Source organism: Crinia signifera, chromosome 5 (genome assembly GCF_055691185.1).
Source record: "Crinia signifera chromosome 5, ASM5569118v1, whole genome shotgun sequence".
In the NCBI taxonomy this organism is placed as follows: domain Eukaryota; kingdom Metazoa; phylum Chordata; class Amphibia; order Anura; family Myobatrachidae; genus Crinia; species Crinia signifera.
In genome coordinates this window covers 318,349,167-318,366,192 of record NC_139221.1, presented here as the reverse complement: position 1 = coordinate 318,366,192, position 17,026 = coordinate 318,349,167, and the positions used below count along the sequence as shown (strand labels likewise).

The 17,026-nt window shown below is 48.2% G+C and overlaps 1 protein-coding gene across 5 annotated transcripts in view; it reads left to right on the top strand.

Moving 5' to 3' along the window:
- LOC146005580 (uncharacterized) overlaps window positions 1-17,026 on the top strand; it is a 50,228-nt gene that overhangs the window by 2,741 nt on the left and 30,461 nt on the right. The gene's annotated exons all lie outside the window — the stretch shown is intronic.

Here is a 17,026-nt window from a genome sequence, read left to right as displayed (position 1 = left end):
GGCAAAAGAGTGCAACGCAGCTCCAGCTGGGAAACCAGCTGACCCCAGCGAATCAAGTGGAGGTCACAAGTAAGGCACATTCGCCCATAGTTGTTACTGAACTCATTAGATGGCTCAGTGGATACCCAGATGTGGGAGCTGCTCGGTTTTTGTTGGAAGGTTTCAGGTTTGGTTTTCGTTTACTTATTGAGGGGTTTGTTCGTATTGTTTACCCAAGGAATTTGAAGTCCGCCAGGGAGTTTCGGCTTATTATCCGTCAGAAAGTAGAGGCGTAGATAAGGCTTGGGCGCATGTGTGGCCCTTACCCTGAGCCGCCGATTCATCGGTTGTGCATTTCCCCGGTGGGGGTTGTGCCTAAAAGCACCCCGGGAAAGTTCAGATTAATCCACCCGCAAGGAACTTTGCAGGGTTAGATATCAGTTGTTTGAGGAGGCTCTGGATTTGGTGCGGGATTGCGGGCGCATGGCTTTAATGACGAAGGTTGATGTAGAATCCGCTTTTAGGTTGCTCCCGATACACCCCGATTCTTTGCGGTTTCTGGGTTTTAGGTTAGGTGGAGAGTTTTTCGTAGATAGATGCTTGCCAATGGGGTGTTCAGTTTCATGTGCCTATTTTGAAACGTTTAGTTCGTTTTTGCATTGGTGCATTCAGGTGGCATCTGGACATCGCGGTATTGCGCATTATCTAGACGATTTTCTTTTTGTGGGCCCGGGAGGTAGTACAGTTTGCAAGGGACTGTTAGAGGTTACAAAACAGGTCTTTGGGGCATTGGGTGTTCCCATAGCGGAAGACAAAACAGAAGGTCCAACTCACTGTCTTCCGGCCGGCAAGGTGCAGAAGTTGTTGGGTCTTATTGAGGACTGTTTGGCCAGGCAGAAGGTGTGTTTGAAACAGGTGCAGTCTTTGTTGGGGTCTTTCAATTTTGCGTGCAGGGTGATCCCTATGGGTCGAGTGTTCTGTCGCAAACTTGAGCGGGCAACTGCCTGTGTGGTAAGGCAACATTTATTTATTTCCAGTTTCTTATATAGCGCAGCAGATTCCGTTGCGCTTTACAATAGTAGACAGTGATAAAACAAACTGGGTAACAACAGACAGACTTGGAGGTAGGAGGGCCCTGCTGCAAGCTTACACTCTATAGGAATATAGGAGGGAAACACAAGGACAGGCACCAGTAATAGCATAGCAGTCCCACCAAGTTACAAGTCCAGAAGGGAAGCTAAATAATACATAAGTGCCTCAGAGGATTATGCGTGTAGAACTTAATTATGATAGGCTTGTCTGTAGAAGTGAGTTTTCAGGGAACACTTGAAAGTTTGAAGGCTATTGGAGAGTCTTATTGTGCATGGAAGGGCATTCCATAGGATGGGAGCAGCCGATGATAGTCCTGTAATAGTGAATGGGAGCTAGTGATCCGTGCAGAAGAGAGACGCAGATCTTGTGCAGAGCGGAGTGGTCAAGATGGGAGATATTTTGTGATAAGTAAGGAGATATAAGCTGGTGTAGTATGGTTAATAGCTTTATATGCGAGTAGAAGTATTTTATATTGAATACGGTAAGATACAGGTAACCAATGGAGGGACTGGGAGAGCGGATCAGCAGACGATGAGCGTCTTGCAAGGATGATCAGCCTAGCAGCAGCATTTAAAATTGATTGCAGTGGTGAGAGTCTGCAGTTGGGAAGACCAGTTAGGAGACTATTGCAATAATCAATGCGGGATATAATGAGTGCATTGATAAGAGATTTAGTAGTGTCTTGTGTGAGATATGGTCGTATTTTGGATATGTTTTTTAAATGCATGCAACATGATTTGGAGACAGATTGAATGTGTGGAAGAAAGGACAGTTCAGAGTCGAGGATGACCCCTAAGCAATGAGGGTAGATTGTTGAATTGTCAACAGCGATGGAGATATCAGGATGGTAACTGTTCTTAGTTGGTGGGAATATAAGTAATTCCGTTTTGGAAATATTGAGTTTGAGTTGGGAAGAAGACATCCAAGATGAGATGGCAGAGAGACATTTAGAGCAACATCATTCTGTGTATCTTTCCAGGGAGATTAGGGTCGACCTGCGAGTGTGGTCTTCCTTCTTAGTATCATTTAATAGGGTAGTGTTATGGCCAGCTCCACCGTGTTATAATAGCGCGCTGCAGCTTTTCACCGATGCGTCTGGTAGTGTGGGTATTGGTGCGTTTTTCAGGTTGGAATGGTGTGCGGCCTCTTGGCCTAAATCATGGTCGGATAGGGGTTTCACCAGGAACTTGCTGTTGTTGGAGTTGTTTCCAATTGTGGTGGGTCTGGAGTTGTGGGCTCGAGAGTTGGCAGACAGGCAGGTGGTGTTTTGGTGTGATAACATGGGGGTGGTGGATGCCATCAACAATCAAAGGACTTCTTGCCCTCTGGCCTTGCGGTTACTCAGGCACTTAATCTTGCAGTGTTTGCATTTTAATGTCACTTTCTCAGCCTGCCACGTTCCCGGCATCGACAACAGGATTGCAGATGCTTTGTCCCGCTTTCAATGGGATAAGTTCCGGGAGTTGGTAGTAGTGGGTTTACCATGCCCACCTTATATCTGGCAGATTATCGAGCCGGTATAGTTGGATTGGCCAGGAATGCTTTGGCTCCTTCCACACAGAAGGCATATGATATGGCTTGGAGAGATTGGCAGGCCTTTCTTTGTAGGTATGGTCGGGAAGGTGAGTCATTGGAGGATAGATTATGGGTTTTCGTGCGGGAGCATTAAAAAGCGGGCAGGGCTAAGGGGGCTATGTCTGCTGCCCTTGCGTGTATTGCATTTCATTCATGACTACGTGGCCAAGAAGACCCCACTCGTTCTTTTGTTTTGGCAAAGGCAATGAAGGGTTGGGCCAGGGCGAATCCGGTACCTAAGGATTCGCGTCGGCCTATTGACCTGGCATTGTTGAAGGATTTATTGAGGGTTTTGGCGGATGTTGGGGAGTCCCCGTTTGAATTCTCGCTGTTTCGAAGGCCTTTGCCTTGGCATTTTTTTGAGCCTTCAGGGTGAGTGAGCTAGTGGCAAGGAACAAATCAGATAGGGATTCAGGTTTACTTTTTAGTAATGTTCAAGTGCGCAGCGAAAGTTTGCTTTGCAAAATAGCAAGGTCTAAGACAGATCAGTTAGGGAAGGGTCGTTGGGTTACTTTGCAAGTGCAGAACGAAATGGAGGTTTGTCCGGTTCGGTTAGCGCAAGCCTATTTGGGAATCCGCCCTGCGGGTGTTAAGGGTCAGTTTCTACTGCATACTGACGAAAGTGCGCTTTCAAGGTTACAATTTCCTGCTGTTTTAAAACGGTGTTTGAGTTTTTTGGGGCTTAGGCCTCAGGAATATGGAACCCATTCCTTTCGGATTGGGTCAGCTACACAGGCGGTGGCGGCGTCTGGGTCGTCTCCAGGGGCGATCCAGGTGCTAGGTCGGTGGAAGTCTGATTCCTACAAGTCTTACGGTCGTTTAGATAAATTGTAGTTGCGCCTGTTGCGCCAACCCTCAAACGAAGTTTAATCTCGGTTTTTGAACGACAGCGTTCAGAAATCGAGGGTGTGAAGGTTGTTTTTACTTTTTCCTCCGAGGGAGCCTAAATTCAGTTGGCTAAATATGGTCCACAGGAGTTTTTTTGAGTTTTCTCCTTCACATGGGTTGAATGTATAAGTTTTATTGTGTATTGATAAGATAAGGGCATAAGCGGTCATTGTGGGGCACCACCCTTGCAGGAGACTCCCTGAAAGAACAGGAATCTCCCTCTCTCCCTCATTAGTCTAGCAATCTCCCTCATGTCACCTAGCCCACATTACACTGTTACATCATAGTTACCTTTCCTCCTGCATTCTGCAGGAGACTCCCTGAAAGAACAGGAATCTCCCTTTCTCCCTCAATAGTCTAGCAATCTCCCTCATGTCACCTAGCCCACATTACACTGATACACCATAGTTACCTTCCCCCCCTGCATTCTGCAGGAAGCTCCCTGACATAGCAGCAATCTCCCTCTCTCCCTCATTAGTCTAGCAATCTCCCTCATGTCACCTAGCCCACTTTACACTGTTACATCATAGTTACCTACCCTCCTGCATTCTGCAGGAGACTCCCTGAAAGAAAAGGAATCTCCCTCTCTCCCTCATTAGTCTAGCAATCTCCCTCATGTCACCTAACCCACATTACACTGTTACATCATAGTTACAGTACCTCCCCTCCTGCATCCTGCAGGAGACTCCTTGAAAGAACAGGAATCTCCCTCTCTCCCTCATTAGTCTAGCAATCTCCCTCATGTCACCTAGCCCACATTACACTGTTAAATTTTTTGGGGGGAAAAAAACAATGAGAGACAGATACATTTACATTGAATTATCAGCAGCATTTCCCAGCACTTTACCAAGTATAGTAGCTCTTACTAACTGCTTTGGGGTCGACTACATTTGGATATAAGTCATTTTACAAGATTCCTCGGTACTCTTTACCTAGCACGGCGCCCATCGCGGGCATCGCGGGTACATTTATGTGTGCCCGCGACGCGACCGACGCGATGCTCACGATTTCCCATTGAAACCCATGTTAAACATGGAAATCGCGTCGGTCGCGTCGCGGCCGGCCATAAATGTGCACACGATGGCCGCGACGCGATGCCCACGATTTGCCATAGGAATTAATGTTAAAACACCCGATGGACACGATTTTAATGTTAAATGGCTCAATGGACCCGATTTTACCATAGGAAACAATGTTAAATGGGCCTTAGAGCCCAAATACTTACCCTGAACTCAGAAATGGCCCCCTCAATTTTTTACGCCACCCCACGATCAACGTGAACCCGAAGCGTGGCGAGCGCAGCGAGCCCGCGAGGGGCGGCGGTACGCGTCCTCCGACCTTTTCATACCCCCACTATCCACGTCGGCGTGGAGTTGAGAATAGAATAGTGTGGCGAGCGTAGCGAGCCACCGAGCCTGAAGCGTGGCGAGCGCAGCGAGCCCTGCGAGGGGACGCGGATACCTTCACAGCTAGACGCGTCCCCTCGCGGGCTTCACAGGTGTCCGTGGCGACGCGGACACCTGTGAAGCCCGCGAGGGGACGCGTTTACCTGTGAAGGTATCCGCGTCCCCTCGCGGGGCTCGCTGCGCTCGCCACGCTTCGGGCTCGGTGGCTCGCTGCGCTCGCCACACTATTCTATTCTCAACTCCACGCCGACGTGGATAGTGGGGGTATGAAAAGGTCGGAGGACGCGTACCGCCGCCGCTCGCCACGCTTCGGGTTCACGTTGATCGTGGGGTGGCGTACAAAATTGGGGGGGCCATTTCTGAGTTCAGGGTAATTATTTGGGCTCTAAGGCCCATTTAACATTGTTTCCTATGCTAAAATCGGGTCCATTGAGCCATTTAACATTAAAATCGTGTCCATCGGGTCTTTTAACATTAATTCCTATGGCAAATCGTGGGCATCGCGTCGCGGCCATCGTGTGCACATTTATAGCCGGCCGCGACGCGACCGACACGATGTCCATGTTTAACATGGGTTTCAATGGGAAATCGTGAGCATCGCGTCGCGTGCGGGCATGTTTAGCCCGCATACGACGCGACCGACACGATTTTTTACCTCACGATGCCCACGATCAAGATCGTGGGCGCCGTGCTAGGTAAAGAGTACCGATTCCTCTCAGATGTAGCAGTACACACCCACGCTTCTAGGTGCTACATTTACAATCTTTTTTCCCAATCTCTCCATATATGGAACTAGACACGCCCTTTAAGTGGAGCATGACACGCCCCCTCAATGAGGCGCTTTGTAAAGTTTACAACTATAATCTCCCTGAAACTAGTTTTCAGTAGGCAAGTATGCTTACGCTGTTTACAGCACTAAAGGTGGGAATACATTATATTTCTGCATACTTTTCATGAGGAGTAATTTTTGCCCACAATTTTGAATTATCTCTTATATATTTGGCTACATCTGTCAATCATCCTCAGAGTGTTTCTATAACGCTGGACGGGGTCACACATGAATATATGAATATATCTGTGTGTGGCAGTGTCCTGTCAGGGCCCACCCACAACAACCCCCCACCACCCTCTCCCCTCTCCCACCAGTGTCCCCAGCGCCACTCCTCATTACCCCGCCAGGGTCCACAGCCACCCACCTGCCAAGGTCCCCAGCCCCTCCTCAATCCCCATCCGCACTGCCACCCCACCCCTGCGCTCTCCTGACACTGGGCCTTATTCTGGTTGGAGCGGCCGGGCCGTACGCGTACGTCCCGGGGTTTTTCATGATCTGCGCATGCGTAAATTCGCTAATGCGCAGGCGCGACCACTCCACAACGCTTACGGACGGGTCTCTACGTGCGAAAAAACCTGTACGCGAGTGTACGGGCATTGGGGGCGGCATAGGGGCGTGATGAGGGGAGCGGCCGAAATAATGAGGGGAAAATGGGCGTAAATATGGGCGTACACGGGGGTGTGCACCAAAAATTAACGGTGCTACTACCGCACGATCGACTAAAGCACCGTTCATTTCGGACACCAGACAAGCGCCCGCCAACCGCCAGCTCAGACCACCCCTACAGATACCGCATGCCAGCGTGCGCCTGAGTTTGCTAATTAACGCTGATTACTACTCAAACACATACACCTGAATGTAATAAGCAATGCTGCAGTCTATTAAGTCCATACCATTATTTCACTGCCTGCAAGCCACACACAGCACGCAAACACATTGGAAGCTTATCTTTCTATACTTCTCCACATTTAAAGGTTTGTTTAATTTAAGGTAAGAATCTTTTTAAGACCTGCTTATATACGCTAAGGTAGCTATTTGCTAAACAGTTAAGACACATTCACTATGTGCTTTCATAGACTTTACACAGTAGCACACTCAATCTACACAAGTCGACATGTGTCAACGTGTTCACTCTAATACTAACATAGGTTTTGTATTTAGGATACAATAACATAAACCACATCTAACACCTACAAAGGATGTTTCAGCAATTTTTTAAGCCCATGACCACTATTTTGCACACAATCTTTGTATAGTACCCAAAATAATGACCTGTACCACTATCTCATCTGCTATGATTTGGATTCGACTACACTCTGGATGTAAGATGCCACCAATCACATTATTGCACTCTCATCTCTCTAACAAAGGATTCCTACATCTGCTTATGACACTATAAAATCATATATATTTAAAAAGTTATGCATGTTTGTTCACAAGCTATTTTATCATGTTTGGCCCATTCACACATCTTTTTTTAGGGAGGACACATATGCATTCCTACACAAATGTACCTTTTCACCCTTGTTTGTCTGCCTCACCCACTCCATGAGGAAAGCATTGTTCTGGACCTGCTTTTACCTACTACTGTAGGAGCTACCTCACCTGCACACAAACTGCTTTCTCACCTATTAAGTTGCTCTGCACATGTGCTGACACAAACTAATTAGCAGGGAAAAGTTGGATAGGAACATGGGAATGGCCATGGAGAGGGTTACACATGGGAAACTTCGACCACACTTCAACAAATGTTCAAAAATACCCTGGTCAGTAAGTACACATAAATCTAGTATTTTTTTCACACAAGAAATGACACATACCACAATTTTGATTTAATTTGTAAAATAAATTTATTTGCTGTTCAGCATCACAGCTTATTTCACACTTTAATGTGAGAAATCAAATAAACAAATAAAATAGACACACAAATAATAAAACAGCCAGAACAAGAGGTTGCATATCTCCAAACATGTGTTACCCTGCAAATGCAATGGTGAAAGAAATGGGGACACCAGAATACGTACTGCAACAACCAGGGTGAATACTAAGCAAGATACACACCACCACAAATTTATCCTGCATTTGTAGAGGTCAAAATACGAACTTTCATGCCCATGGCACGCAAATGGATAGATGGCCAACTCAGGAAGCGGATGTCCAGTGCAATTTAAACATTTGGGGTCCAACCACAGAGGAAGTGAACCAGGTCTCATTATTTGGGCCCTTTTTTCCCCCTTTTAGATGGGGCCTTGGGGACAGGGGCCTTTGGCTCAGCTGCCTTGCGGCGTCTTCCCCTAGTCGACACAGGAGGGTCAGCAGAGGTGGAAGGTTGGGGAGCAGCTTGGGGTGGGGCAGCAGATGGGGGATTGTCCCTTAGGGACCTGGCGGTGGACAGCTGCTCCGCAAGAAGTTCATTCTGGCGGCTGAGGTGTTGGCCAATGCTTACTATGCCAGCCGCCAGAGTGTCGTTAATGCGGTTCAAGGCCTCACACTGCAGCCTGTTTGTGGCCTTCCACTCCGCCAGAAATTCCGCCACCTGCTGCTGACGGATCGCAGCATCCACCCCTTGCTGCTCGATCCTCTCCAGTGTCACCAACAGGCTCTCATCCCATGTCTCCTGTGGCTGGTGCTGGGGGCGACGTCTTGGTGGAGGCTGGACCACTTGCTCCACCTGTGGCTCTGCAGAGGAAGATGCTGCCGGTACATCCTGGGTTTCTGCTTCTTCTAGGATAAGAATTGAAAACAATGTCACCATCACATACGCAATAAAAAATATCTTTCTAAATACAATGCATTACTGTGACTTACCAACAAAAGCAGCAGCAAAGAACTCCGCCGGGAGCTCACTGTCCATATTGGAGATCCCCCTGACCTCCCCCACATCAATCACGTCCAAGGAGTCCTGCTCCAGGGGGGTATACTCCAAATGGTCGGGCATAGGACCTCTCCCGGTGGACATGCTGTGGTTGTACCGGTCAGTCATCTTCCTCTTCATTGCCGTTTTGAAGTCAGTCCACCTACAAGTTTAAAAATACAAATATCACCATGAGATATGTGCACCACTGTGCTACGTGTAGGGTTACCACCTAGTCCCTTAAATTCCGGACACATGTTAATTACACAGGTTCTGTGGCAGTTTAAAATTAGGTGAAGTGGAGTCTTGAAGTCAGCCAGCCACAGAACCTGTGTAATTAATATGTGTCCGGAATTAAAGGGACTATGTGGTACCCCTAGCTACGTGACATTTCCTAGTGTGGGTGATCTTATGTTTTTTTGCCATATGTGTCCCACACACACATTCATGTCTCAATTAGGAGGCATTTCAGTGTCTCATCTCATTCATTAGGCCACTAAATGCACATACATACATCACTATGCAGAAATGACATCATCCATGGCCAAATTATGCACCTCCACCTGGTGTGAAACTACACATTCCACCATAGCTTGACAATGTGGTTATTATGGAGTAATTTAACTATGGAATGGCATACTGGGATGTGTAGTTTCTCACCAGCTACATGTGCACAGTTTGGTCATTCTTGTTTCAGTAGCATCATATGGAACATGTTACAACAACTCTTTACAAAACACACTTTCTCTTGTCCCATCACATACTTCACATGAGCAGAACTGTGCCCATAACCTCACATCACACCAATGGTGCATGTTTCATATATCAATGTGGGTTATTAGACATGGTTGTGTTCACATGTGACATTGAAGTGTAGCACTATCTACAAACACACCTTTCTATTAGTCTCAAAACATACATGTAACATATGTACACACATATGACATCAGGGGGACAAAGACCAGGGCAATTTTTCAGCAGTCTCCAGCAGGAACTGAGGCCCTTATTCTAGTTCACTCTTTCTGCCCAAATATTTCTTTGATGGACAAAACCATGTGCACTGCAGGTGAGGCAGGTGTAAAACCCCACCCAAATCTGATTATCTCTGCACAAGTAACACCTGCCTCACCTGCAGTGCACATGGTTTTGTCCATCTAATAAATATTTGGCCAGAAAGAGTGAACTAGAATAAGGGCCTCAGTTCCTGCTGGAGACTGCTGAAAAATAGCCCTGACAAACACACTAACCTTTTCTTCACCGCGTCCCAATTTCTGACCACTGGTGCCACCTGGTTCACTTCCTCTGTGATCTTCTCCCAAAGGTTTCTCCTTGCACTGGCACCCGGCTTCCTGGTTGGCAATTCAATCCATTCGCGTGCCCTGGGCACTAGAATTCGCATTTCGGCCTCTACAAATGCAGGGTTTCTCTTTCTGGTGGTGGTATCCTGCTCAGTCCTCACCCTAGATGTTGCAGCTCGTTTTCTGGTGGCCCCAGTTCTCTCACCATGCACCTGCTGGGTCACACCTGTTTGGAGAGATGCAATCTCTTGTTCTGGCTGGTTGCTTGGCCCTTGTGGAGCTGGTGGAGGTTGAACAGGGCCTGTTACTGAGGGGCCCGCTTGGTCTTGGCTCCTCCTTGTCCTCTCCTGCTCCCTCTGCCTCAACCTTTCCAGCAAGGATTCTGCTCTTGCTCTCTGGAGAGCGTCCTCAGCTGCGGAATCGTCAGAACTAGACATGTTTGCAGCAATTGTGGCCTGCATCTGACTGAATATTTATATGTTAATCTCCCGCCATGAACAAGGGGGCGTATATTTTTCACCGCAATGTATTTGCTCATTTACGCCGATATTTCCCGCCGATAATTCCCGCTTAAATTACGCAGGTCTCAACGCACCTGATCAATCACCTGTATATGCACATACACAGGTTGTGGAGCATTGTGGGCTACATCGTGAAATGTGTGCACCTGTCATTCCAATGATGAGTGTTGTCAGCTGGTATCTGTTGGAGTTCGTGTATGCTTTGTGAGTCACATTTCAAAACATCACGTTACAATGCTTTCCTTACATATGTAATGTGTATGAAATTGTCATACAGCAACATGTTGCATTGTGGCCCTTTAAGCAGCGTAGTTAAAAGTAGATGGTTGCGTGTATTATTTTCCGCACACTGTAAATACAGTACTCCTCTCCATGGAAATCGGTGTATCGTGCCCCCTTTAAGCAGCGTAGTTATAAGTAGATGGTTGCGTGTATTATTTTCCGCACACTGTAAATACAGTACTCCTCTCCATGGAAATCGGTGTATCGTGCCCCCTTTAAGCAGCGTAGTTGTAAGTAAATGGTTGCGTGTATTATTTTCCGCACACTGTATATACAGTTCCTCTCTATACATTGAATGCATGCTGTTGGTTTTGGTGTGTGTATATCGGAACGGTCCGCGTAAGTTTCTATTCGCATCCAGTTTGTTAATGTAAGAGGGATTAATAAAGTTAATACCAAACAAACAATTTTTTACACCAATCAGCAAGCACCAAAAGTGATATATGTACCTGCAATTATTAACTGCGCCATTGGCACTATGACTACTACCAGGGCTAGGCCGTTTACGACCCAGGAGCTGTTGGCCCTGGTTGACGTAATGGACCGTCACCTGGGGCCCAGGGGCCCATATGTCAGCAACATGGACAAGCGGCGGGCGTATACTGCTGCCCGCCGCCTAATATACTCGACGACCGGCGTCCGCAGAAGCCTGGGGCAAGTTGAGCGGCGCTGGTCCGACCTGCGCCGGCGGCAGCCAGTTTTGCTCTGCACCCTTCGCCGCCATATTGCCCGATGTAAGTTTTGATTACTAGTATGTCTGCGTTTTTTAGCTAATGTTTTCTGTACTTTTTATAAATATGTTCCTGAGTATGTGGGTGTATATGGGTGTATAGGGGGTGTATAGGGGGTGTATAGGGTGGGTATATGGGTGTATATAGGGGGGGTATATGGGTGTATATGGGGTGTATAGGGGGGGTATATGGGGGGGATATGGGGTGTATAGGGGGGGTATATGGGGGGGATATGGGGTGTATAGGGGGGGTATATGGGGGGGATATGGGGTGTATAGGGGGGGTTTAAGTATTTGCTCAGTTTTTGGGTGTAGCATATCAATTAGTTTGCATGATAAATGTCTGAAATATAACAGCAATGATAATTTGGAAGGTTATGAGCATGACTAATGTGAATTTTTATTTCCCCCTTTTTTATGAAACCCAATCTTCGATTTCTATGCCATCAACATGAACATTTCAGCACGGGCAAGGGCACGCATGGAAGCCCGGGAGCAGGCAGCCCGGGACCAGGCAGCCCACGAGCAGGCAGCCCTGGAGCAGCCAGAGGAGGAGGAGGAAGAAGAGGAGGAGGAAGAGGAGGAGGAAGAAGAGGAGGAGGAAGAGGAGGAGGAGGAAGAGGAGGCCGAGACAATGGCTCAAGCTGGGGCCCACACAATTTCCCCATCCCCTTCCCCCACCCCCTCCCCAACCCCCACCCCCTCTCCAACCCCCTCCCCTACCCCCACCCCCACCCCTACCCCCACCCACACCCCTACCCCCACCCACACCCCTACCCCCACCCCCTCCCCACCCCATTTCCAACCCCCCTACACCTCTCCACCACCCACCCCCAAACCTCTCCAATCCCCACTCACACCCACTACCTCTATCCAAATTCCCATCCCATCCCCCTTGCTCCTGACCCCCCCAACCACCGCACAGCCAACCAGCGGGGACCAGGATGGCTCAAGTAGCCGTAAGTAAATAATGTGTCTAATGTTGACCTACACATTTCTACACATAAACAATCACAACAACCACATATGTGTATCCAACATCAACATTAGTTGCAACATATCACTGCAGGGCGACCATGAGGTGTGTCCTGTCCTTCTCCAGGAACAAGGGTCCCCTTGGTGGTTTTTTTGAGTGTGGCCATGCCTCACCCCTTGAATAATTGACATAACAGTACATCCAATGAGATATCCGACATTAGTGGTGTGGTAGTTATGTGGCTCCAGGTGTTGGGTAACTCCAGTTCCCAGCATGATGTGCAACACAGGGCCGGATTATAATGGAGGCACAAGGGGTCAGTGCCCCTGGGCCCCCCTCTAGCTAGGGGCCCCCTGTGGTTGTCATGTATTTAAAAAAAAAAAATTGTAAGTTTTTATTTGTTTTTTTTTAGCTAAAGGTTTTGTGCATGGGTGGGGTAGTGCTGCAGCTTCACCTATCTGCCAATGTGACAATGATTTATGGTGCTGAGCATCGGGAGCCAAGGCACACTGATTGCACAAGTGTGCAGTGCATTTCTGGGAGTTGACTAAGTCCCATGACACTTTGCACCAGAGGACAGAGGCTGAGAAGTTTGTGCTGAGCTCTGATTGGTGGAGCTCTTTACATGCTTCTCAGGTCCATGGAGAACAGCAGCAGCAGCTTAGTCATGTGAGGGTTTTTAATCAGAGGCAGCACTAGGACTGTGAGGTCTCCTCCAGAGTAAGGGGCAGAGGGACAAACACAGGCTTTTCATGTGGTGTGTGTGTGTGTGTGTGTGTGTATATATATATATATATATATATATATATATCCCCTGCAGTTAACCATTGACCAAGTTTATTCTGCCTTTACTCTGTGTTTTGACAGTATAATATTCTCCCATGCAGTGTGCGGCCAGTAATGACAAGTGCAAGGGGGCCCCCCGGTCTAAAGTACCCCGGGCCCCCCGAAGGCTTAATCTGGCACTGGTGCAACATAAATGTAGAGATTGTTTTGGTAATAGTGTGTGAGGCCATGCGGATGCATGCTTTACAAACATAGCTGTAGGCCTATAATTTGTACAGCAATGTCCGAAATTTAAAATAGTAAGGAGTGCTTAAGCCACAACAATGTCATAACCCTTAAATAGCACAGCCTAATTGTGAGGTTAGAGGACAGTCCCCCAAAACCAAAGTACCAATTGGGATACAGCATACATTCATCCATGAAGGAGTAATTGAATTAATGTTATTTACTATGTACAGTATGTGTGTGTTAACATATTATTTTTTAGTACTGTGTTTACAGCAGACCCATCTTCAATGTAGTTTAAAAATGTATGTGGCCTTCACACATAACTCTGAACTTTTTATTATGTACAAATACAACAAACATTTGTGTATGTTATATATTATTATTTTTTTTTTATCCCTTCACTACAGACACTGAACAGCAGCAGGAGGAGGTGGCAGCCCTAATGCGGGAGATTGTACTGACCCTCCTGTACCTCCAGATCCTGTTTGGACTTCTGGAGGCCCGGATTTAATTTTTTTTTATCCCCCCCCCCCCTTATTATTTTTGTCCTAAATAAAAGTTTATGTACAGTTCGAAATTGCCTGTGTTTTTACTTATAAATATGTTAGAGGGCTTGTAAGGGTAGGTACATACAGATGTGTACTGTAAGTTATACTTGTAATTTGAGGTGAGGGGTAATGATTGATGTGTGAATGTGTGTGTTTTTGAGTAAAATAACACATAGTGAAAATGCATGAATGTTTAATGTTGGTAGATTAAAACATCACACATAACATCAGGGTAGGTATACATGTTACACATTGTGGACAAAGTAATTATGGACATAATTTAGTACATATACAGAAACACCAACATAACTTGATGTAAAAGTAACAGCAATATGGGGACACATAGATAGTGATTAAAATGCCACATTAGAACATAACAAATATACATGTAATGAGGGTTCAAATGTGGTTTTATTAGGTCTTTATTAAGGTAGACAATTGAGTTAATAGAAAACAATAATTGAATAACAAATAGATTAATTAATCAATTGTCAGATTTGTAGTTGAAAGGCAAGATTTGCAGGTCCATATATGTGAAGGGTATGGCAGCGTACACGGACGTACGCTCACTCTCACGAGCGGTGACATAAGCTGTGTTTTCCATTGAAAACAATAGGGACCCGTCCGTGCAAGCTGGCGTACGCTCAGATCTCCGCAAGAAGTCGGTGGGAAGACGGACGAAAGACGTCCGCGTACGTTGCCGTACGCTCAGTTGTACGCCAGTTGTCGGAGTGTAAGGGCTGGGCCGGCCGCGTACGTTGCCGTACGCTCATTTGTACGCCACTCCCCTTCTACGTTGTTTCTGCCCGTACGTAAGCGGCTGAGTTGTGGGTGGACTTACCCAACGGCCGCGTACGGCTAGCGTACGTTAATAGCGTACGTACGCACGTTTGCCCGCACCGATCAGAATAACCTCCACTGTTACCAGCACACCTCATTCCCCCCACAGGTGCCTAAACCCCCATTCATCCCCCAACAGCATCCCCAGCCACCCCACCAGCCCACCCCCCCCTTCGGTCTACCCGCTGTGTCACCAGAGCACCTCCTCATGCCCACCCCCAAATAACAACTCTCCCCAGTGTTCATAGGGCACCTCCTCAATCCCCCAGCAGGTGCCACAGCCCCTCTCCCCCTGCAATCTTCCATAAGGGTCACCAGCGCACCTCCTCAATCCCCCCCAGGTTCCCCATGAGCAGTACCCCCCACAGGATCCACAGCCTCACCCTAACCCACCCACCTCTCCTGCCACAGTCCCCTGCCCACCTCCTCAATCCCCCAGCTCAATCCCCAGCTGCCCCCCCCCCACCCCTACACTTCCCACTACCCCACCTCACATCCACCAGCAGATCCCCCCCCAGCAATCTACCGCCAGTGCCCTCCGCCCATCCACAATTACCCACGCCAGCATCCCAAGCATAATTGTGCACGCAAAACCCCCATCCACAGTACCAAAGCACCCATCCCCCGCACCCACAGCATCCCCACAACTGCCCATCACTCAACCCGTGCACACCCGCGGGCCGCACCTCACAAACCCACACCACCCAAACAGAAATCCACCGCATGTTTAACTCCAAACACCCACTATCCCCATATCTGCAACTACCCAACCCACTCCTCCCACAAACACCCTCCCCCACCCATGTCACCCTAGCACCCCACCCACACCCTTGCCACCACCACACCCACCTGCAATACCACCACACCCACCCCTCCAGCACCCACTTGCAAAACATGGCCTGGTGTGGGTGTACACCTCCACCACCCGCAGTACACTCACACCACCCCTCCTTCATAGCTCACCAGCCTCTCCTCCATCCACATCACGCACAAACATCATCACTCACCCACACCATCCCGGTGCCTGCCCCACCAACAGCGGCGGCACACCCCCGCTATCCATCCCCAACCCAACTACAGCAACCACACACCTGTTCCTTCCCCACCCACAACACCCCATGCCGCCCAGCACCTACCTAAACCACCCCCCCACACAGCAACCACAACTGCAACTCGACTACACACAGTATCCCCGAACCCACCGCTCCCCCACCTACAACTCCCCCCAAGCACCCGACCCTCACCCTCCCAATAACTACCTTCCCAAGTTAAGAGGGCCCAGCCCCTTACTTATGATGTGAATCTAATTGTTCTTTGGAACCTTACCCTGTAACAGGAAGAGCAGTGCTACACATCCCTATAGTACAAGGTCAGCGCCATCGCGTTATACAAGGAGGACGGGCTCTTGGCTAATGATTATTACGCTGGCTGAGCGCTGAGAGCCATAACGTCTTGATGAGCTTCGGAGTTTGGCTTATGTTATGTTTCTTCCAGGGAATGTTCTGCAAATCCCTCTGGTTTCCTTACCGGCTATTAAATATCTGCTACATTTACAGACTACCTGCAGGGGATCTCATATAAATGAAACATATCTACCAAAGTGTCTGGTGTATATACTAATAGACCAGCTCAGTTGTAATACATAATCATCTTTAATAGGCCCCGTCCTCTAGGATTCATCTGATGGAGTTAGAACAAATTACAATAATCTAATCATTTTTACAGAAAAGACTTTCAGCGCATTAAGCATCTAGGGGGAGATGTATCAAGGGGGTTATTCTGGGGGATTCGCAAGGGGGTAATTCTGGGGGATTCGCAAAGCTGCCGCTGCCGACATAATCATCCATTCGCAGGCCAGGGGGAACCTCCCACATCTTTCGTTGGTCACCGACCATTGAAAGATGTGGTGCGTGCACGCATATAAAGTGACTCTCAGGTCAGAGAGGTGGTGCGTGCACATTCGGTATGAATTGGGCGGGCAGCTGGCATCCGGTGATGTCAGCTGCCGCTCCCAGTGCCCACTTCACCCAGTGATTTTCATGGGAACGCCCAGCGTTTTCATGGGAATGCCCATGAAATGCTGGGCGTCCCCATGGGCAAGTACCCTGGCCCGCCGCCCCCATGCCCCCCTCCGTGCCCACCGCCTGCAATGTTGTGTGTGTGCACGCGGCGACCAATCTGTTCGACCCCC